Below are 24,848 nucleotides of genomic sequence, written 5' to 3'. Positions count from 1 at the left end.
TCTTTCGAGCTCACAAAATATTGTGAAGAATTTCTTTTTAATATTTTTAGTGCCAGACTAAAATAATTGAGTAAATATTGAGTATTGTTGTTCTCATCTCAGATGACCGAAAAAAAACCAACAACCCAAACCCAAAACAAACATGTTTTCCAGTTATTGGCTCAAAAGATAATGAGTTACGGTCCAATTTAAATGGGACCGATGTTTCTTAATTACTAGGTGTTGCACAGCTTCACAGCCTACATGTTTATAATGATATCTCAGTTCAGAAGGTACACTATGAAACTATTTTCTGTTGCTTATGATCTTAACAGCTATTTTTCATAGTGGGTTTCATATTTGTCAGGATATGTTAGACTGTATCTAAGTTTTTTGAGGGGATTGTCTTAGGAAGTTTGATTCCATTCCATCAAAGCAAAAGAGCAGTTTCCAAATCATTTTGGTAGGTGTATTCATTACAGATGCATTTTCATCAGCTTAGAAGAAACTATACTGCTGGAACACAGATGAGTGGTGTGTGTTTTAACTTTCTATTATCACCATTCTTCTACTAGGGATGCAAAACACAATTTTGAGGGTCAATATCAACACCCAGATAGCACCAGTCTTATTCTACAGTCAGATGGGTGACTTCTTGACATCCCGGCCTGTACTGAATTCTCTGAACTGAATGCCTTCAAAAATGAGAGGAAACGCGGCATCTACCTCCAGCATTGGAAACGCTCCCAGAATGTAGCCTGATGGGGCAAAAGGATGAGCTATCTGATTTTCTGAGTGTGGCGGGTTATGGTAATGGTGCTTGTCTACTACCTGTGTTATAGTATGGCAGAGATTTCAGGACCACCTCGTTTCCTAATCTACATATGCTGTGGTGGGCATATACAAGTAGCTACCCCATCTGTAGTCATGTTTATTTGTTTTAGAGAATTCAACTGGCATTAATTTACAAAAATGAGGAAGGGTTGCCATCTACAATTATTAATTAGCATGCACATCTGCCGAGAAGGTGTTTCCATAAGCCTGTCTGAAGTACTTTATTGTTGTTTTTTTCGTTTGAGGGGGATCAATGCTAATTTTCAGTGTTTACCAGCAATCATAGCAATCATAGATGACTTGCAGTTAAAAAGCCATCAGCTCTGTCACATTTTTCAGTGAACAGAATCCCTTTCCAGATGGCCCTTCATTTGGATAATGGACAGCCTAAGGGGATAAAAATGTCACCTGTTGTAGCTAGTCAACAATATTAATAAAAACAGAAGAATAGGCCATTCATAAAATGGGCAACAGACCAAAAATAACCTGTGAATTGTATAGTGAATGTTTTTGGTAGCAATCTTGCTTTAAGAATTCACAGGCATCCTCAAATCTGGTCATTACTACCTTTGCACTAGCTGTTATTTTGCTGTTTAACCATGAATGAATCTAATTTTTCTTAATGCATTTCCTGACAAATGAGAAAATAAAAGAATGAGTTGTGATTATGATTATAAAAGAACCATGATTACAAATAGGTAAATAATAGATTTCTTGGCTTGTTGTCTCCTGCAGAAAATAATATTGGAAGGTGCTTCAGGTTTAATGGAACATTGAGATCTAATTAGAAATGAAATCCCTGATATGACTGAACCACTACTTATAACATGAAATATGGTATTCCATTGTGAGTCTGAACAGCGTTGAAAGGTGATGTAAAATATTTTTGTGCACTGTCAAATATCACTTAAAAATACAGGTTGTGTCAAGCTAGTTTTGCCTATGTCATCCACCCTGGCAAGAAGGGATGAGAGTTTCTGAGTTCTCTGTCCATTTTCAGCGCATCTTCCGTAAAAATAACCATTCTTTTTCTCCCACACACTCTTACGTTTTGCATGAAAGCAGGAGTTAGTTTGTTCATAATCCATCTCTTCTTTCGAACCTGAACGCACTCACTGACAAACAGGTGATATACACACAGGAAAATAGTGAGGTGACTGCCTTGCAAAACTCTCATCTTGAAAGAAAACACTGGAAAAATGGAAGGAACTGTGTCCTTTTTATATTCATATGTATTTATAGTTTCATAGAAATGTAGATGTTGATTCCCCATGTTCCCACCCAGAGACCTCTAAGGTTACTCTGTTGGATAAGGGTTGTATGAGTGTTGGTTTTTTCATCTGCTCAGTAATTCATTCAGATGAGGCATAAAATTTTGGCCTAAATTACTTGACCAGATTACACAGGAGGAAGAAAAAGTCCTATTTTTCCATAGCAGTAACCCTGATTTTCAAGGGATAGCCTTCTGAAGAGAAAAAAAAAAAAAAAAAAACAAAAAACAAAAAACAACATATTTCAATGAATTGTTGTTCTTCATTTTTAACTCCCAGTCAAGAAATAGATCTTGAATGCATAATGATCCCATAGAATCAGTTTCTACTCACAAGCACAGGATGTTTTTAAAATGAAAAATATTACTCATTCTGTGCAAAGTATTATTACTAATTACTCATGGCCTTCAAGGGACTCATGCTGGGTACTCGACTTTGTCCCTTTTAAAGGAGCTAAATTCGATACCCTATATATACATTTACTTTTAAAAGATCATACCAGAGACTTCAGAAAACATGTATAAGATACACATGTAAAGTGTAGAGTGATGAAACCTACAGAGTTAGGCTGTGTTGTCCTAGAGTACCTAAATGAATGTAGTGCATCTATCAGTAATAGTGCCTACAGCTGCCAACACTTCTTGTGTAATACATTTACACATTTTTTAAGAAAGTTAAAGCACTGTGATTTAAAGTCTTCTTTGCAGACTGACAAGTGCTGAACATCTTGTGTAGAGATAACCCTCCAGCCATGTGGAGAAGAAGGGATTTTTTCTTGATATTTAATGACCCCTGGTTAATGTAAGCACTGCTTATGGGCTTAAGTGAGATCAGTAATTAGCTTTTTGTAGGTAGGAGGTAGATTGAGTTAATGTAAGCTCTGAGTGGTAACTGAAAAAACAGGGTGGAAAGCCTCAGAGCAGTGGAAATCGTTTGAAGCAATGTTTCTGAAGAGGAGAAGAAAACCTGTGAGTTCCTGATGGACTTATTTTGGAGTCATGCACAAGAATAACTGTGTTGCAGCTTCCTTTTTATGGCTACATATTGATTGAGCTTTATCAAGGAACCTCCTTTTACTTTTCTGATTGTTTTTCCATTTACTGTTTAAACTTAGTGTAGATTAGGCATGGTAGAACCATTTTTCTTCTGATGGTGGATGAGTTTTAAAATACAAATGTATGTCAACTTTAAAATCTGATCAAAAAACCACAACAAAACACTACTAAAATTAACTATTTTTATCGCAACAAGCTGACAAATCAATTCCCCTCTTTGCTCCTTCTGTGCTGCCTGTAGTCAGGCAAGCAGAGAGGGCCATCTCCCACAGGACTTGCAGCTGGAAAGCCCAGTCGGTTCTTCAGGGTCCTCGTTGGGATGACTTCTACTCATTCTTCATATGAAGTTCTATCCAAAAACCTTATATATCCTATCATTACAAGGTCCAAAGAAAAACATGTTTGTCATCTTGTATAAACTTTTAGCTTCACATTAAACACCAAGCAAGTACTAGTAGAAGAACACTTGAGTAATTATTTGCTCATTTGTAATAGGAACACTTACTGAGATTCTGCAGTTGTATATAAGAAAGTATGTGAGAAACTTGTTTGTTTGTTTGTTTTAAATGAGAGAATAACTAAATTTCTATTTGCTCTCTATGGAAATAGTGAATAGAATCTTCAGCTTTAAAATTATTATAGGGAATTCAGTGGAAATATAAATACAGAAAATTTAAAAGAAAATCACATAGAATACAAATTTCTAGAGAATCTCTTATACTAATTAAGTCGATATGGTTCAGGCAGAATTTTAGTCAGACCATCTATTATTTTCTATTTGCAGGACAGAGAATGTGTCTGTCAAAAGATCAAATACTTGGACATTTTTCCTGAAATACTATGTCAAGTGAAGGGTCCTGTATCAAATATTCTGCTCAATGCTGTGGTTTTGCTGTGGTTTTGCCCATTGTTCTGAGTATTGTCCTCGTTTATGTCTGATATATAATAACATGATAGATGAAATTTGGATCTCATTAGCTGAGTGCCAAAGCACCAGACATCTTCTCCAAGATAGGGTTTCTTTCTGTATGTATCCACAAAACCAATGCTATTTCCAAAGAGGTTATTCTCACATTTACTGTTACTATTCAATATCTAGCAATATTTTTAATGTTGGGTTAGCGGTGAGAGTCCATCAAATATTCAGAAAGAAACACTGAGTTAAAAATTCTGCTCCATTCCTCCAGCATTTCCCTGGAGCTTAGGTGTGCATTTGCTGCACAGATGGTGCAGCAGCAATATCACACAGTGCTGTCAGATCCCTGATATACGTGGTGCAACACCATGAGTGCAAGATAAATGAAAGCCCGAGCTTCACATTTCCCAGTGTTTTAGGGATTAATTCTACTCTTTATTGATCCACTGGTGCCTCCTGGAAAACTTCAAAAAAATCTCTCTATGAGAATATAATTCTACATCTGTGTTATACAGGACGGTGTCTTAGTTTTCTTTAATCACTTTTCATTACTATTGACATCTCTTTGAATTTATGTGGTATTTTTTATCCTGAGGAGTTCATCAGCCATGGAGTCTGATTCCATCAGATATCATAGTCATGGTTAGTGAGGTCAGAAGCTTCTGCAATTTCTCTCTGCTATCAGTGAGCCACAGCTCACATGCTTGATTTTATACAGCCTCATATAATCTTCAAATTAATTTTTTTTTGTTTTTGTAGTTGTCCATATGTTTGGAAGTTTTTATATATTTATTGTGTCTGCATATGTGTTACAGATAAATGTTAATCATTTGGTATACAGTATACTGCACCATGGCTAATACAGACACATTGAATGACTACAATTAACAGGCTAAGCTTTGCACTTTTCCAGTGCAGTAATGTTTAAGAGCTATCTGAGCCTTTCCTGCAGTGTAAAACGGACTTGGGGCCTCCTCATACATCTGCTCAGCCTTTGTCTGATTTATTTTAGGACAGTCTGCTCAGTGCTCATATTTTATTCTTATAGTAGTTTCTAAAAGCATCTCTGCATATTTGTGGTGAGGGACCGTCACCTTACAAGAGAATATGAAGTTAAGTCGACAAAGAGAAGAAAAAGAATTTACTTTCTCTATTGTACCAGGAACAAACAGAGTTGCAGAAAAATGGCTGATTTGTTACACTATGAACCTATAGCTGGTCTAAAAAATGATTCCTTTTCTGCAGAGTACAAAACAAAAAAGTGACAAAAAAGTGACAAAAAGTCAGTGTTTCTTTGCTTTAATGAATGTATATATATATATATGCATATGCACATATATATATATTATACACAAATATTCACGTAGTGGTGTCACCCTGCAAACATGACAAACTGGTACCAAATGATTACACAGGTAAAGCAGCCAAAGCTGAGGTTAGAAATAGGCCATCTCCAGGTCAGAACTTCACACCGTCTCTTGCACGTTTTAAAAACTGCGTAACACATTCTGCTTCTATTAGAAAATGAAACATCTGATTACAGCAGGTTATCAGAGGTGATGTCAAGGCACATAAAACAAATTAAAGTAAAAGTTTTCCTAGTGCCAGATGCTGGAAATAGTAAAATATTTGTCATTCTCATGGGCTGGTGCTCAGCCAGCAGTCACAAAAAATCTGAATTATACTTAGTGCATGTTATGGGTTCAGTGTTGTTTTGCTAGAAAGGAAAGTGAGATTTTGCAAGATTTCAGTGAAAATGTGATAGTATTTCCTGCCTAATGTAGTACAATACCACATATATTTGTGATGTGTAGCATTCCCCAATTTATTACTGGACAGTAGTGTTCAAGATGCCAGAGCAACATGACAACAGATACAGTGACCAAGTTAGAAATAAAGCAGAAGTTGGTGGATGAAATTTATATCGACTTTGTAGCAGTGAGAAAGAGGGTTCCACTGGATCAATGCTGGACGGTGTCAGAGTTGAGGTATAGGGCTTTTGTCAGGCAATCACTGTGTTAATTTGAGTTCATTGGTCCGGAGAAACTACAAGAAGCTGAATAGGTATGAAATACATTATTTCATATCACCTGCTCTCTTTCTTTATCGTGTATTGAAAAATTTAAAATGTGCCTAGTCTCCTATCAAATAGGACGAGGTTAAAGGAAATTCCACAACTTAAGACTCAAAAAAACACAAAATGCTGGTACAGTAATTTTCAGCCAGTGAGGAACCAAATAATAGTCTTTGACTTTTGTCTTAATTTTAATTCTGGTTTTACCCCCTTTATAATTAATGGGGATTGTGCATGAAACATTATACAGTTGGTTTTGTAGCAGTTTTAATTTGGATCACACTTGATTAAATGTTACTTGTATGTCATACAACAGAGTGGTTGTCATCTCAGAAGAAAAGGTCCAAACTTTTGCCCATTATGTTTACCAGCATTTTCATGATGCCAACAGGTGATGGGGAGGCTTATTTCCGTGACTTTAAAGTCCAAAAGCAAAACTATGACCCTTAAATAGCTACAAAGAAAACATATGAAGTCCTCAGAGAGGGATCAGGTAGGCAACTGGGGGTCACAATTGCTATATCTATCCCAAGGTAAACCATCCTACCCTTCAGTTAAAGTAAAGAAATAAAATGGCTGTTGAAAGATCAACACACGCATGGAATCCTTAAATTAACATGCTCAGAATGGCAGTGAGCTAGTCTAAGCTTCATTTTCTCATAGACCTTTTCCTGCATATCATGTAGCTAGCAGTTTGAAAGAGTTTATCGTGAAAATCCAGTGTGCATATGGGAATGATGTTTCAGACAAGCATGAAAGAAAATAAAATGACAATTTGTGCATGAGCTCATAATTATGTACAATGTTTATTTTTATCTAAAAATATCAAAGATGTTTTCATATCTGAACTCTTTTTCTGTTTTATTCAAGTTAGCTTTAGCAAAACAAAATGATTATGAAGCCCATTAATCTTCATTTTTCACACTGTGATTCATTTTACAGAACTGGAAGCTACAGAAATGGAACCATCCACCTCTTTGTCTGCCACTATGATATTGAAATGTAATGCAGATTGAAAATTAAATACAATAGCTAAGATAGTGGTTCTAATAACCCGGTAATTTCTAAATAAATAGACTTAGATTGATGGGAGAGGAAAAAATCCGCTTCCAAAATAACACAAGATAGTGTAATACTTGCATACAAAGGTCTTATGTTGACTAGGATTTTCTAAAGCTTTACACTTGTTTCTCAAATCTCTTTAAATGTATGTGAATTAGAACTGATACTTTCTGTACAGTCTTATATCTTAGGTTGTAAACAGCAGGCTGTAAACTGTTGTAGATTTGGATAGCAGTATTTCTTAACGTCCTTTGCATTCCTATACAAGAAGGGCAAGACAATAGAGAATTTGGCTCAGTATATTGAATAAATGTACTCTTTTCTTAACTCAATTTATAAATTCCATGAAATCCATACTGTCATCCAATAATACCATAAAATCACAGAATATCCAAGTTGGAAGGGAGCAAACGGATCATCAAGTCCAACTTCAGTGTCCACACAGGACCACCCAAAAATCAGGCCATGTGTTTGAGTACATTGTCCAATTGCTTCTTGAACTCCAGAAGGCTCAGGACTGTGACCACTGCACACCCAGCTCTCCCCTGACCCAGCTCCATGCTGTTCCCTTGGGTCCTGTCGCTGTACCCAGAGAGCGGAGCTCAGCACCTGCCCCTCTGCTCCCCTCGTGAGGGAGCTGCAAGCCACCATGAGGCCTCCCCTCAGCCTGCTCTGGGCTGGGCCGAACAAACCAAGGGACCTCAGCTGCTCCTCATACGTCTTGCCCTCCAGGTCCTTTACCATCTTTGTTGCCCTCCTTTGGACACTTTAACAGTTTTATATCTTTCTTATACTGTGGTACCCAAAACTGCCCATAATACTTGAGGTGAAGCCGCACCAGTGCAGAGCAGAGCAGGACAGTCCCATCCCTCGACCAGATAGCAATGCTGTGCCTGATGCACCCCAGGATAAGGTTGGCCCTCCTGTCTGCCAAGGTATACTGCTGGCTCATGTTCAGCTTGCTGTTGATCAAAACCCCCAGATCCCTTTATGCGGGGGTGCTCTCCAGCATCTTGTTACTCAGTCTGTACATATAACCAGGGTTGCCCCTTCCCAGGTGCAGAATCTGGCAATTGCTCTCGTTAAACTGCATATTGTTGGCGATTGTCCAGCTGTCTAATTTGTCCAGATCTCCCTGCAAGGTCTCACCACCCTTGATGGAGTCAACATCTCCACCCAGTTTGGTATTGTTTGCAAACTTGCTCAAAAGCCCTTCAAGTCCTTCATCCAAAATGTTTATGAAAACATTGAAGAGGACTGGTCCTAAAATGGAGCCCCAGGGAACCCCACTAGTGACAGGTTACCAGCCTGATGTAACCCCATTTACAAGAACCTTCTGGGCCTGATCCATCAGCCAATTGTTCACCCATCTTACTATGCTTTTATCTAACTGTATTCTGGTCATTTTGTCCAGAAGGATACAGTGAGAGAGTATCAGAAGCTTTACTGAAATCCAGAAAGATTAAGTAGCTGGGTGATCTTTTCATAGAATGAAATTAAGTCTGTTAGACATAACCCTCCCCTAGTGAACCCATGTTGGCTCTTAACAATGACCACGTTGTCCTTTACGTGTTTTTCAATAAGTCCCAGAATAACCTTCTCTGTAATTTTACCAGGCACTGAAGTGAGACTGACAGGCCTGTAATTGTCAGGATCTTCTTTCTTGCCCTTGTTTAATATAACATTAAATGTTATGATATTTTATGAAGAATTTTTATATTCTGTTGTGCTTTGCTAGTATGAATTATTATCTATGAAAATAACAAAAGAATATTACTTCAATTTTTACAGCAGAAGAAAAGGAATCATTTTTCACTAGGGAAAGGGTAGTGTTTTGTAGTGGGTGTAGAATAGCTGGTTAGGATTCAGAAAATCACTGGTTCAGAAATAACCCGTGTGCGTACCTTCATGTAACTGAATAAGGTTTTTTTTTCATCTTTTAACTTGTATTTTTAATATAATGTTTCTGTATCCCATCTGTCCGCCCACCAGCCCTCCCCCAAAAACAAGCAGACAAACCAGCCCTGCTTGCTTTCGTCTACATTCAGATCAAGTTATTTAAAAACATCAATTTAATCTGATATTGGTAGAAAACTAGATCAAGGTGTATTTTAAATTTGGCATTTTCACAATTAAGTTCACAATCTTGTCATAAAAATTTCAGGCTGTTAGGAAAATCAGATGAATTTTGGAAGTATTATTAAAAAAAACAACTGGGGGATGGACTATGAACTTTTGACACGCTTTTATTATCTGTTAGCAATTACTGGGTGTATTCAATAGGAACTTTGCATCTTTTGTTTTGATTAGGAAAGCATTAACGTACTTAACTCATGTGAGAGCCTGTAAGACCTTTGGATATGTCAAAAGCTTTTCAAATTGGCTCTGCTGCTGGCTGATAGCAAAGGTGGATTGGAATCATGTTTGAGTGCCTCTGTTCCTTACTTTCAGAGAGATCCCAGAGGAAGGTGCTGGGTAATTGCTCACTCACTCTGAGAGCTTTCTCTTCATTATAAAACAAATAAATGAATAAAAGTGAAAGAGGAAATTGCACCATTTGCTAAGTAGACCAGGCACTACTTCATAATTGTTCAGCAGAGAAGAGGGTGAACCAAATTCTGTGCCTAAACTATGCAAGCACAAGAGAAGAAAGTAAGGAAGCTTCTGTATCTGTGATGTAGGCAACAGTTCTTCATCTATGTGCTCTTCCCCTTTGTAGAGTCATTTCATCGATCAACTTGAAAAAAAGGCTAGAACAGGACAGGCTTTTATCTAAACTATGAGCTACACTTCATAATACGTATGAACTACATATATACACAGAACAAAGTATCTGCTACAGTTCTCTTTTTGTAAATTAGTACGTATGAGAGGTGCTTATCTGTGAATTTTATTATGAAAGAGATGTAAGGAATGTATAAATGGCAGCTGAGATGGACACACACTGCCTAAATCTAATGGTAATTTTATTTCACCATTAATTTTTGTTTCTTAATTTACTTAGTTTACTCTAGCAGTGTATGATAGACTAGCAGGGACTGATGCGTTCTGTAAAGGGGTGTTTTGGCCATTCTGAAAGGTAGAGTACCAGAAGAGAGGCCACCCACGTAATGAAGACCCCAGGCAGCATCAGAGGAAAACTCTGAGGTAGAATTAATGGATGGTTTGCTGTCTGGGAAAAGGAAAATCACAGGATACTACTGCTGTTCTTTTTAAGACTGTGTCAGGTGCCTTGTTGTGAAATAGATGTGGCAGGGTGACTCAAGGATCTCCTTTCAAGCCAATCAGGATAAGTTTGGGAAGAGAGAGCAGCATCTAATTTGCTGCCTTCCTAACAAAAAGATGTGAAAGAGAAGAGCAATTGTCTGCTGGGCTGACAGAGGAACAGGCAAGAGAACTCTACAGGTGCACAGGAGTGTAGAAAAAACGTCATGTTCGCAGTGTTGCCTGACAGCAGAAACAAGGGTATTGGACCGAAGATTTTGTAGTGGACAAGGTTGAATGGAAACATTTTAAAAGTCAGCTAGATAAGCCCACTCAGGGCTACAGCCTGCTTCATGATCCGTGATGCAAATAGACACTTTGCTTCACTATTCGTTTGGATTAGAATAGCAGGGTTGAACTAAGTTTGAAGTCTGTTTTGTTTCAGGCCCCTTAGTGTTCTGTTATTTTAAAATTTTATTTCTCAGCTTTCTTCTTATAACATTTACAACTGCTAGATTTATGATTTGAATATGGAGGGAAAGAATCATACTTTTTTTTTTTTTTTCTCAGTGTTAGATTAGACAGCATGCTAATCAGTAAGTTTCACTGACAGGCTGTTTCCTGAAATTGCTGGGGTTCTGTGCTGATCTAGGAATCTAATGTCACCTGAAGATTAAAGCCTAAACAAATCAGTAACAGTCAGTGTAGAAACAAGAATGCTTCTTTATTTGCACAGTAATCATTGAATAGTGTGTTGGTACCAGGATGACAGTGGATAAAAGGGACATGTAAGATACCTTACTGAGGATTTGGATGAAACAATAACAGGACATTCAGTTAAAATACTCATGCTTTTCAGCCATCTCTCCAACATCTTTCTACTTTTGGCAGTACATCATTTGTAATGATTTGTCAGTTTCCCCTTTCCTGATGTCTCAGATATCTCTGACTGAAGTATGTAAATTAAAATAAAAACAGATGCAGAACAGTCATGCAGCATAGAGGGAGGGCAAAATTACAAGTAGCTGCAAAGGTTTTGAATGTTACTGTCTTGTAAATGGAGCTTACTAGAACTGGTGGGATGGGAAGTATGGGAATTCCATTAACTGCTTCAGTTTAGTCAACCATTGTAGCATAACGCATTACTACTTTGTTTTGCCAGTGCTACTCTATAGGTGGAATCTTCTGACTTTCTGAGTACAACCAGATGGAGGTCTCTGCTCATACTCACCCATTGCAGGAAGCCTTCCTGAGTTTCACATTTACCATCCTGTTTCATGCGGAATCTAATCATTGGAAGCAGAATAAAATCTGAAATTTTACACAATTTACACAAAATTTTGTGAGTACTGTAAGAAAAAAATAGGTAGTATTTCTACTTTGGTTTTGCCAGTAATATTCACTAATTCATATTTGAAAATATAGTATCTTGCATGAACTTATACTGCTCTATGGGGAATATGCTCTTGACAGAAACATTGTGTTATTATTCAGCACACAACACTTAAAAATATGACTATAACAAACTAGTGCACAAACAGTAACAGTGGTAGTATCTTTATGTGTCCATATAGTGAGTTTTGTTTCTTAAAATATATTATGGCACTCCTAATGTATTTCATCTTGAAATACTCAAACTATTATTACCTGTATTATATCTGGTCATGTAACAATACTAAAGCATTATTAGTTCCCAATGATGTGAAGTCAACTGTTTATAAAAACGGCCTGTTATATATAGTACAAAAAAAAACAACATCCTAAGAGTTGTTTCTAATGGAGTACAGGACATTAAAATGCTGCTAGATGATATCCCAGCTTGGGTTTAAAGAATTAATGAAGAACAAATGTTCTAACTGACATGTAAGCATGAAATTCTCTCTGTGGGTTGACCTTCATTCTTCTGCAGTTAGTTAATGAGGATTTTCTTTGTTATCTTTCTTGCCGAAGAACCTCAGGGCCTTGTATCATTATTGAGTGAACACAATGTCACCTCAGCTGGCAGAAATGTTTTGTCTTTTGTCACGAAAAGAAGTTTCCTCATGTCAGCTGGTGAAAGCACAACACAGAAACAAGCAATTGAGACTAGACATTTCAATTCAGCTAAGTTAGCCCAGTGGAGATGTTTAACCTGCTGCAGTTGTTTTGATCAGAATATTTAGGCTTCATTACTGTACGACTCTTGCATCTTCTTCTGAAGTTTGCAACCATTGTTATAAATTAATGATAAACAAAAGCATTTTATCTGGAGAACTGCTCACAATATTCCCCTTTTAACAATTAATTACCATTTGTTGCAGAACAGTATGATTTTTTTTGAAAAGAACACTTAAAGAACAGCTGATTTTCATCTCATTCAAAACGACAAGTGTATTGTAACTATCAGTGGATCTTGTAAGGTGGGGATCACATCTGCTCAGTGTACTGGAGCTGTAACTTTGAGCTTTCCTGTGTGCTCTATCATATTAAGCAGAGCTATATAGCGGGTGGAATGACGATTGCAAGTTTCGCCCAATGTGAGCCTATTAATTGGGGTTTCCCCCAAATACTCGTACAGTTTCTCCATTGCTCAGTATACCCATGTTCATCCTACATGACAGCAAAGACAAAAAATAATAAAATAGAGTGAACCTTCTGTTCACTTCACAAACAACGTCTGTACTTAAAAATGGCACAGGGAAGGGGAAAGAAGACATTAGTTAAAAACAGTGTAAGAAAATGTTATTCATGAATTTTTCATCTAGGTTTATTACATGCAAGATAGCTGCTGTGGGACCTGATCATTGACACAGCAAGGATCTCTGAAAGAAGTACCAGATGTGCAGATAGCAAGATGTTACTGTGAAGAAGAATACCCCATTATAGTCCATACCATAAGGTAATGAGCAACAGCAAATGAAATCTGAAATTATTTGATGCTTTCAGAGGTTTTGCCATGTTGCACTTTGCCTTATAGCCACTTTCCCTTTTTTTGAGGTAAGAATACTTGTCCCAGCATTAGAAAAACAAATTACCATGAATCTCATTTGTTATTAATGTATAATGGAAGGGAAGGGCATTTGTGAGGGTTTGTTATCCCAGTATTCAGCTTATCCTCAATTCTGTAAATGGCATTTTTGAGTTGACAGGCACATATGTTTTGTTAAAGTCATTAAAATAATGTTGTATTAAATACTTATCTAACGTAAGTCAAGTACAACTGTGTTACCTTCTGGTTATTAGGATACTTATGTCTAATATACATTCATTTCGGAGTCCCTTAGGGGACAGCCTTGTTATTAATACAGCAGAGAACAGCTGAACGAGCATATGGTTTATTAAGACATGCTTATATTAATTATATGTGGATACTATTCAAAAGGGTCACTGGTCTATAACTGAAAGACCATAGTGATCACTACTTTGAACCTCAGAGCTCAGTGGGATTACTCTTGATCTGATCCATTTGTCTTTGACTGGAAAAAATCATTAGATTTGTGTCTTATGTTGAAAATTAATGAAACACTTCAAAGTCAACTGCCATAAAAACAATTAATTAATATGCAGAATTGAACGAAATTTTGAAGGCATCATGAAATTGCACATCAGAAGGTCTAGAGCTCACGTGTTTGTATAATTTGTTATGCAGCAATCTGAACCATGATGGGACCTAACATATATAATAAAGCAGAATACTAATTGCAGTTCAAAATTTAAAAAACACTAAAGTCATGTCTGCATAGCTTCCAATCGTCATATTGCTCAACTGATTTGTTTATTGAATATAGCAATTCCTCTTCTGTTGCTTAACACCAGTTAACACTTAAAATGATCTTTTATGTTTAAGGCTGTTTTTCATTCCAGGAGCTGATGCAGTACACACTGTGTCCTGCAATGCACCATTTCAACTTTCAGTGGAGTGCCAGGCAGAAGACTGTATGAGCCTGAAAATAAAATTTATATGGATTTAAGCTTTGAGAAGACCCAGTGCAGGAGAAGCTCAGGACTGTTCAGTTTTATATTTCTTCCTCTACTTTTAAAGCTCTGATTCCAGAAAAGGTGCAGTCAATGTCTAACACCTAAAGTCACACATGCCATGTCTGCATTACTCAACTTATGACAAGTTTAGTGTTTCTGTGGTACTGCAGAAACAGAAAGGCTGCATTTTACCTTTTCCGTCACTTGGCTCCTTAGTTCGTGGCTGGTTTGTTGCACAGTACACAGCTTCAGAAAAAAAAATGCACTGAGATAAAAGAGTTTTTCATTAATGTTTTGTACTGTTCTGTGAATACAAAAAGAATGACATACTGGATACTTTATTGTGCTAGCAGAATCTGAAATCTAAAAATATGAGTTAGGCCCTAGAACTCTGAAAGTAAAACAGCACTGTAAGTACAATCATTTAATATTTTTTTCTACAATTCATTTATTTTTATTTACATTTGAAGAAAACTCAGGTGTACTTCTCAGTATTTGTTCAAAAACATTAGGGGAGGATCTGTTCATAAGCTCCATTTGAAGCCCTACACTCATCATGTAGTCAGTCACTTGGCATTGAAGCATGAATATAAACTCTGCTGTGAGTGGTGTCAGAACAAAAGTATTTACAAATATACAGAAGTAAAAGCAATGTAAATACTTCTGTATTTCTGTTTCTATCACTAGCTAAAAATCTTCCTGGGACGTTCAGTGCCTGCATGGCAGGTAGTCAGGAAGGCAGCATGTCCCTGGGGTTTTCCGCTGGGGGCAAGGCCCTTTGTACCACTTCCCAGAGCCTCCACTTCCCCAGCTGTAAACAGAGATGGCACAGACCCTCTGTGTATGTTTTAGACCTAACATAAAGAACTATGGGCTTTCGTCTTGGAGGGTTTCACAGTTATCAAAAAACCACTGAGGCATTTTAAATCTCTCCAATCTCTTTTGAGAAGTATGTTCAGGAAATCTAAACCCTAAAGCAACAATGAAACATAATTCCAATTTACAAATACATAGTTCTTCTCAAAAGTGGTCAAGTTCAACTATAAGTTTATACACAAAGCAGAAATCTGCAGTAGTGTTTTATTGTACTATTTCAGAGATGACAAGAAAAACTAAAACAACTCTTCTTTTGGCTGGAAAACAAGCAAGCCGCAGGTGTCTGAGAGGAGGGACAACAAGCAGTGTTTTATTAGTGTGAAACAGCAGGTGCTCAGAGTTAAGCTGTACAGTTCTTTATATAACAGTTTGGTAGCAAATCAACAAATGTGTTTTTATCTTCAGGTGATAAAAGATCAAGCCTGGGTCACTTTTACCTCTCCTCTCAAAACATGAGGGTAATAGCAAGAGGGCAGGCCTGGCTCTTGGGTCCTAGCTGTGGCTGCTGCCCCTCAGTTTGGTGCTGGGACCAGCCCTGGCCTGTGCCTCTCCTTGCTCCAGGCTTGGTCTCTCCTGGACTCCTCAGAGCTGTGGCTTGTGTCTGAAATGCTTCATCAGTGGTAAGAGATCTGTTTGAGAAGGATACCAACTAAAATGTTGGCTTGGTTTTGCTGATCTGGGGAAGAGGACTTGGCTCCTTGTTGTGCAGGTTTAAAAAAAAAAAAAAAAGACTTTTAGATAAGTTTGGCTTGTTTGTGGTTCTTTTTAGCTCAAGAGGTACTCTGAGGAGATTAGCTGGTGTTTTCCTATGTGTTCTTTCATAAGTAAGCTAGCTCAAGGCAGATAATGGTGCTACCTGGGTTAGCATGGGGCCATTTGGGGCCTGTGTGGGGGAGGTTACAGCGCCTCACAGCACAGGCATGTCGCTGAGGCACCAGTAGCATTTAAGAGACAGCAGGACTGAAATGGTGAGTTTAAATGTGTCTTTAGTATTGCCCGGCTTATTTGTGGGAATGATTAATAGGAAACATTTTAAAAAAAAAGGGATGTTGGGGGGTGATAAGTACAGAAGGAGCAAACCACGGAAGAGTGAGAACATTCTCCTTGCAGCCATATAGAAATCCCCCCAAACCCAGAGAAAATGCTGTGGTGACCCCAGTGTGCTCATCCGCACTGCTGTAGGTTGGTACTGCTCTGTCAGTCCTAGGTAGGCACTGTTTTCTCTTCTGGGCTCCTTTTCTTTCCTGAAACTGGGTGCTGAGAGGGTGGTAGTGACCCTCAGGCCTGGCTATGCATCACAGCAGGCCTGGCTATGCATCACAGCCTGTAAGGTGCTTTGCTTCAAGTATTTGTTCTTGTGTAGTCTAAGTGATCAGCTTGCATACAGCTTTTTTCCTTTATTTGCTTTATTTTTTTTACCTTTAAAACTAGAGAAGCATTTTACAGTGAGGATAGTCTTTAGAACTACAAAGAAGCTGTAGTAGTTATAAAGACATGTTTTCTACAGTTTCCTATTTTAGCATGTAGTTTCTTAAAACTAAACTTAGCAGCTGATCTTATTTATTTATTTATTTGATTCTTTTAGGGATAGAACACTAATACATTAAATATTAAGGAGAGTATAGTAAAGTATTTTCTGGTCTTACAAAGTATTCCCCTGATTTTATTAATTCCCTTTCAGGGGAGGAACTAAAGGTGTTCTATTTCTATACGTATTTGTGATAGATTTCTGTGTGAACTTCCTTGATGTGTCCAATTCTTTCATTTGCTACCTGTAAGCAACAAACAGAGGCAATAATGAAGGGTATTTATAACTCGCATGGTCAGAGACAATAGTTCATCGCTGGTATTAAGAGAATCTCTTTTTTCCCCTCAATGCAAGGGATGAAGCAGCTGCTTTCATGGGGATAACCGCAGCCAGAATGCAATTTGTCCCACTTGAAATGGAGCTGTGGGTAGGAGCAGGTTCCTTCCCTCAGGCTGCTATGGGATGACTTAAGGTTTGCCCATATGAAAACACAGCTCTTGCTTTGAATGGTGTAGGGCAGAGGAAGGTGGTAATGATAACCCTCTAAAATTCCTATAAAAGTGTGATTTCTCACATAGCCTGTGGAAGTGTAAGATATAATCATCAAAAGCTTAATGTCAGTAGGATCCATGACTGTTGCTACAATGAGATTCCTTGGTAGGGAATTTTTTAAAAGGAAAACTTACTAAATTTTTATCCCTTTCAAGCTAAGCTTTTAGTGATGTTGACTGTAATAGTTTTGGGTATCAAATGAGAGAATTGTTCAGAAAAGCATTAGTCATAAACTGCTTCTGGTGAGCCAGAATGGTTCTTTATTTGGTACAGTGTAGTCAAGAGAAAATATGGACACCTGGTTTATTCAGTTCAAGGAGGCATCTGTTAGTTTTACTGGAAGATGCAAACAGATCTGAAGAATGTTTGGCCATTAAGACTGAATACATATCTCAAACTTCAGATTTGGAACTCTTGGGATTCTATTTGTGAGTTTTTTTTCCTAACCTAATTAGTAAACGCTGCTGGTGTTTTGACATATATTAAGCACCCTGGAGGTTGGGAAACAAAGCTTCAAAATGATGCTGTGGTTGGCAAAGAACTGAAATATTCTGACACTTTTAATCTGAAAATACTTGAAATGTAACAAGCTGAGTATTTGAAAATTGACACAGTTCCACAAAGTTTTAATAGCAAAAGAGCCAGGTGTTGTACTTTAATCACACTAGAAGTAGCAGCTGATGCATAGTGCAACAGCAGTAATTCGGAGCTAGAAGCTTACAAATAATCTAGCTACAAATTATATTGTCAAGGGAATCCAAATACTTTGTAATAAATTCTGATACATATTAATTTCAGAGCCCTATAGGGGACAGTCTTGTTATTAATACACAGAGGAACAGATGTGATAGCATATGGTTTACCAACTTGTATTTATGTTAATTCTATGTAAATAGGATTTTAATAAGGTAACATTAGTCTATAGCTTCAGTTTCATAATATCTTTATTCTTTAAAGATAATAATGGGATCATCTAAACAGGGGTCTGGGGTCATCTAAAAGGATAGTTGAAAGAGTTTCTTTTAACTAAGATGTTTAAGTGGGTAAAAAATTTTTTGAACCTTTTTTATCACCTCAAAAAAAAAAAACCAAACAACTTAGAGCTTCAGTGGCAAAACTAAATTGGAATTATTTTATTTACTAACACTTCTTAATAAAAAAAAAAAAAAAAAAACTGCGTGACATCTACTTTTGATGATCTTAAATTCTTATCTATGTTGATTGCAAATTCAACTTCCATATAGCTGCCTTGGAGAAGCTTGCAAAAGTTCAGAGCATCCTAGAAAATTTCCAGTATTGTCTTAACTCTGATGTCTATTGAGATTGCTATACAACCCACCTACTGTCCTCAGTTGGAAGAGCTGTGAATGCAGTTGTGAGTTGGTTCAGGCTTCTCAGAAGCTTTCTCCAGGGCAAATTTTTTCAATTGTGCTCCTAGGTGCTGCTAGGAGCCATTGCATTGCAGTCTCTGATGAGAACAGAGTAAGCATTCCTGCAAGCAGGTAATGAAATTCAAGTGCTCATCAGCTCTGTTGCTTCAAAGAACTTTGGAAAACTTTGTATGCTACTCCGAATTGCTCTTCTAAACATTTGAATCAAACTTCCAAAGTACACTAGTTCACTTCAACGGTATTTTCTTTGTGATCACTGAAATTTTCTTCCACCAGCTTCACTAGCTTTAAGGTTACATTACGTGTAACTTTTTATTAGTAACTGAAGAACTGTGCATAGAAGTACAATTTAGTTCGCTATCCCGTAGTTAATAACATGGCTTCTTCTTGTTTCAAGGAAAGATGTGTACTTTTTTTTTTTTGAAGAATTTCTGATGTACAGAGCTGTAGGTATTCTTTTTCTTTGTTTTGTTTGGGGTAGATGGAGAGTGTCTAAACAAAACTTTCATAAGCTCAAACAAAATTTATAAAGGAGTACAGCAAAACATTTTATAGGTATGTCAGAAATAGTTCATTAATCTTCATTTTATTTCTTCCAAAAGAGTTAAGGAATTTGATTAGAGTACCCTGTATCAGTTGTCTGCTTATGTTTTGAGTAAGTGAACCAATAGTAGGGCATTGAATCGTAGCTGTTGGAAAAAACACTGATAGAAACAAACCTTTAAAGGATATGCTCTTGAGAACTTAGAATACTTCTCCCTTTCTGTTCTCCTCCTCCCTAAGAATTATGTGTATTGTGTGGCTCAGAAATTGACTCCCCCACAAGGTTTAAGTTCTGTGTTGGGTTACTGGAGATGCTGTACAAGTGTTATGCTTCTGGCCATCTCTCCTGACTTGACATGCAGCAAGATCGTATGGAACTCCCAATGAAGGGGGGTGGGTGCTGTCTTGATTGGAGTGGTTAGCTGTGTGCCTGCAGCAGATGTATGCATTCCTGACTGTGCTAGTTGCTTTCTAGTGTAGAAAAAATTTTGCCAGGTAAAGATCAGTCCATCATGCTGGAGGACTCTTGTCTTGCATTGGAATTTTCATTGACTGCTCTGGGGCTTTGAAATGGTGCTAATAGGATTTGTGGTGTCTTACATATGTTTATACTATTGTTAGTCACAGAGATGGCAGATGCACATGGTTGCATTGTATGCTTTTGTTACTTAGTACAAGTGTTTCTAAAGCAAATGGCCTTTTGGCAATTGTTGAAGGCCTTATACAAAGCCAAATTCAGTTCCATTCAATCTATTCATTAATGTCTTTACCATGTAATAAGGATTGTTCTAACGGTTCACTTTATTTTTGTAAAGCTGTGCTACTATGATCTTGTAAGTAGTAGCAGCAGCACATAGTAATCTCTGTGAGAATGTTTGGAAACAGCAATTAAGCATTTGGGTAACAGATTATGGATACAGCACTTCAGGGAGACAATTAAAATATTTTGATTTTTATTCCCTAGTTAAATAGTTCTCACATTGTTTCAGCCGAAACAAAACAATCCCCAGATTTGGGAGTATTGTATTGCTTTGTCTGCTTTGATAAAAAACTATGTGACAAGTGGCCAGCAAGCAGCATTTTCCCTCTTCCCATGAGCTACATCTTTTGCTCACAGTGAGAAACACTGGAGATTCATAATCCATCCAAAGTGAAACGACAGGTTGTGTCATCATCGGCAGAGGGATATCAGATCATATATCTTTACTTGACAAGAGGTGGCAATTTAATCTGACAAGTTTTCTGCCAATGAGGACAGCTTTAGGAGTTCAACTGCCTTGGCAAAGATGTGACGTGTTGTTGAGGGATGTTGTACAGAAGCTTGACAATACACTGGAACTTTCTAATGCAGTTTAGGATTGCTGTAAGAATTTATCATAAATCACTCTAAAATTATTGTATTCCTCCCGAAATGTGTTTTCTCTGCTGATATGTGATGTTTAATGTGTAGTGCATGTTTAAAAACGTGTTTTCTGATGATGTAGAACAAATCTATTATAATGCACATGAAATGTCAAGGAATTGAATTAAATGCATGTGAAATAAACTGTGTCCACTTGTAATTCTGTTTTGACAATGCTTTGCTTCGTGTTATTGCCTTCTTGAGAGCATTTGGGGATGTATGTTATCAACGTAGGATCAGCGTGATGCTGTATATTTATAGAAGTAGATGAGCTCATGGATATTTCAAGTGTGGAGCGAACATCTATGCTCTCTCCTCTTGGAGCAAAGAGCAGCCTTCTGAAGTTAAAGGAGTCTGGAGCAGAGCTTGCAGCCTGCTTGTTGGCAAGGCTGGTTTTTGCACTGTCTTTAACTCTGCCACCATCTAAACACGAGGTTTGGAGATGCTTCCCTAAAAAAAAAAAGTTTTGATATCAAGTGAAATCAAAAGCTACTTAGTATGAAGCTGATGTTCTCAAGTTTGGTCTGGACACTTTTTTGAGGTGTTGGGATTGGGGTGTTTATAATCCCAAATGATGCACCAGCTCTGATAGCAATGCAGCACTCTGGGATGTGTTGACAAATGCCACCTGGAAAGTTACTAGTTATGATCGCACAGAACTTGTGGAGTGAACCTCAGATTGAGAGAGATGTAAGAAGACTGAAAGAACTGAAGGATCTGCTAGAGTGTATTTTCAACAAGTGTTTTAGGACATAATAATTTAGAGTCTTTCTGAATTATTTCCCTGTTAGCTCTTGATAATCCTTGGAGAAAGATATTTAATATACCTATCTTTCCTAATGTGGATGTCTTAATTTCTAACTAGATAGTTTTCTGTTAACATGAAGTTTCAAATTACTGTACTGTAGCTTGAAAATATCATTGAGCTCTGATGAAAGTTGTCATCATACTTATTGTCACATGCTTTGTGAATGTAGCTGAGGTAGATGTCTTGGCCCAACTGTCTGTAATAGTGCTTGGAGAGGTTTCTGTAGTTGTCAATATTAACATGGGTCACAATGCCACCATTGCAAGTGTTGTTTCTAATGACTACTTTTAGTTGAAAGGCAAGTGAATTAAATGACAGCTTCTGTTCCAGTGTACAGTAAAACTTGGTGCATGTGAAGTCCAGGAAACTCCAAGGCTGGTGTGAAGCTGGTATAGTCTTCTATTACATCTCTTTTATTCTGATAGTACAGAGAGAATGAACTGACCTTGCCAGCTAATAAAAAGCTGAAGACACCTCCAGAGGGTCTTTACAATGAGTTTCAAGTGCATTACAACTAATTAGAAAACTGAGGTCAATCAGGGTGTTACTGGTGGCCAAAGCAAGTCCGGTAGAGTTAGAGTGAGCTGTGCTCAGGCTGCACCTCCTTTTTTCAAAGTAGTTATTTTTTATTTTTATTTCCTGTCTTTGCTCCTACTGCAGGCTGTGCATAGTTGCAGTTTATTGCTAATTATTCACTTAACCTCTCCTTTTGGCACATTTCTGGCATGTGGTGACATCACTATTCTAATAATATTTTAATTAAGTGTACTTCATGGCCATTGAAAGCATTTTCAAGCAGCTGGGATATCACTGGGTAAAGAGGCTTGAAGAGGAATCCAGTTGCATAGGGTACTTAGTACTTGTAATGGCAAACCCCTTTAATATCATAACATTGCTTGAACAGTGAGTAATATCTGTGAAGTGATAAAAGATCCAAGGTCATTTTGGGAACTTGGGATGTACTTAACTTTATGACAGGCCTGATATCTTTTTTTTCTCTCAACTCTTAGGATAGTTTCCATGTCATAATGCAGAGAGCAATTGAACTGCAGTGAGGGAGCTCTGTCCAAAGTCAAGCCATGCTAGATGGGATTCCTGTTTAGGCAATGAGCAAGAACATCCTGTTGTAGGTGTAGCATTGTTAGAGCATGCTCTTAATAAAGCATAGAAGTGTCACTATATCATACTGTTTTGTGCAACTGACTATGGCAATAATGCATATATTACAATAAAGCTACAGACTTCAGGGTTTTTGGAAAGTCCAAAGGGTATTTCTAACAAATTGGTGGGAGGTAGGTAAGAGTAACTTGGGTTTAGTCTAACAAAAATGAAGTGGGCTTCTCAGAGACCAGTCTCGCTGTTGTGGCTGTGTTTGCATGTGCCTGGTTCTGCCTGCAGAGCTCCCCAGTGGCCCCCAGCCTGCAGTTGTCCCCCTACTAGAGGGGGTTGGTGAGCTGTGGCATGTGAGAGCTGGTTATCCAGAGAGCTGCTCTGGGAAGTGCATTGCTCAAGCTGTCTTATCCACCTTTTTGCTCTTTTATTTGTTTCTCTCCCCTGCTGCTTCGGGGGATCAGCTGCATGTTGCCAATTAGGCTCATCAGCATTGTCAATAACAGATGTGGAGCTCCTGGTAATCCCCCACCCTTGTTAGTGGGCTGCGAGGGCTTCTGGCTGTTTGTGATGAGATTTAACCCTTATCCCCCTACAGGGAGCCAAGCCACTCTGTCAAAGACCAGGAGTAAGGTTTTGTGTGTTCTGTGTTTTAAGGGTTCTTTTACCTCCATCTTAGCCCCAGTAGGTTTGACTAGGCTCTGTTTTTAGCTATGGGTTTCAGCTTGTGGGGAAATGTAATTAATTTCAACACAGATCAATATGAAAAGGATATTTTAAGAACTCAGCTTCAAGCTAAAAGTAGTAGCACAAAGTTTCATTACCTGTCAAGTAGATTACTTGGGTTTGTCTTGAAAAGCAGGCTGTTGTGTTACCAGCCCGCATGCCATCACAGGACAAACCTGTAAACATCTTCATCAGAAGAGGGGATGCTCAAAGACTCAGCTCTTGCCCTCATACTGTCATCTTTGCTGAGGGCCACCCCTCAATGCCTGCTCCTCGTTGATTGCAATAGGAGGCACCTTCAGTGTTTGTGCTGTGGTTGCTTCCCTCCTCCCGAGGGAGAGATGCAGGTCAGGGGGCATGTAACACCTGACTTTGGCAGCCAAGTGGAAATCAAAGCAGACTAGATGAGATTTTTTTTTTCCTGTGAAAATCTGTCATGCAGGGTATACCTCTTCTTGAGCACTATTAAGTATGAACACTTTATGGCATCTCATATTAAGGGGAGGGAGAAGGAATAGTCTGAATGTTCTGCAGAGCCTGAATTGAGTAAGGAGGGGTTAAATAAGGAATCTGCATATGTTTTCTGGCTGTTAACTGGGAGGGGAGGGGGGAAATCTCAGCACATTTCTCTTCTAGTGGAGGAGTAAAATTGGAGGCGTGCAACAATATCGTCTGAATTATTGTATAGTTACTAATGGTCTTAAAATGCATGTTTAGAGTCTGAAGTTAGGAATTCATAGGCAACCTCTACAGTGAGAGAGACATCTATGTATTTATGTACATGACACTATGGACCCTTGAAACTATAAAATAAACATGTAAAGAAAACTTCAACTGAGTTTTATGAGCCTTTTGCCAGTCTCCAAACACCAGACAGTGACAGGGTGTAGTGCTAGTGAGCCTACGTGCCAGGGGCAATACGCCAAGAGCACTGGAAAGCATAGAACAAAATGGAAATTTAAGTTATGCCTCTATCTTCATTTTTTTTTTAATTTGGGACAGAGTATAAGGAAGCTTCCAATACACATCTTATATCAGGAATGTTTTCTGTGTAGGTATAGAAAAATACATACTGCATCTGAAGCAAGTAAGAACACTTAATGATCTGAAATGAAGCATTGAATAATGGCCCTTAATACATTTAACTATTAGGATTTTGTGGTTTGGGATCCTTGGAACTGAAGTTAGAATAAAACTAAGCACTTTGCTTTTTTTTATTGATCACTGCAGTAATTTCTTTAAAGTTGAGCAGAACACCCAAGTTTTAGTTCCACTCAAAATTGTAGTAGGCATTTAAGTATCAATAACAGATGTGCTTCACAGCACCATGGCTGATGGATTATTGATTCATAATGAAATTTTAATCTTTTGCATATTGAGTAAATTATGAAGCTATTAAATTGATATCACTGCATTTCATCTCATTTGTCATTAGCGAGTTACAAATTATTTAACTTGGATGCTTTGTCAGCAAAGCTTTGAAATTAACATGTACAATGACTTTTTAAAATGAGTTGTTATGAATCACTTAAATGAGTCACTCTCAATTGGCATGTGCTT

At 37.8% G+C, this 24,848-nt stretch overlaps 1 protein-coding gene and 1 long non-coding RNA gene across 2 annotated transcripts in view; both read left to right on the top strand.

Moving 5' to 3' along the window:
• The window catches only part of LOC121078201, a 334,820-nt gene extending 319,734 nt beyond the window's left edge, over positions 1-15,086 (top strand). The window contains exons 7-8 of the long non-coding RNA XR_005824491.1: positions 13,140-13,273; positions 14,239-15,086. This is a non-coding gene — a long non-coding RNA (uncharacterized LOC121078201). The remainder of the gene's footprint in view (positions 1-13,139; positions 13,274-14,238) is intronic.
• Positions 15,087-15,451: 365 nt separating this feature from the next.
• Positions 15,452-24,848, top strand: part of TENM2 (teneurin transmembrane protein 2) — a 1,590,996-nt gene continuing 1,581,599 nt past the window's right edge. The window contains exon 1 of the mRNA XM_040574031.1: positions 15,452-15,848. The gene's annotated coding sequence lies outside the window, so the exon portion shown is untranslated. The remainder of the gene's footprint in view (positions 15,849-24,848) is intronic.

This window comes from Cygnus olor, chromosome 14, assembly GCF_009769625.2.
Source record: "Cygnus olor isolate bCygOlo1 chromosome 14, bCygOlo1.pri.v2, whole genome shotgun sequence".
In the NCBI taxonomy this organism is placed as follows: domain Eukaryota; kingdom Metazoa; phylum Chordata; class Aves; order Anseriformes; family Anatidae; genus Cygnus; species Cygnus olor.
The sequence above is the reverse complement of the archived record's forward strand: the minus strand, read 5'-3'. Positions and strand labels throughout refer to the sequence as shown.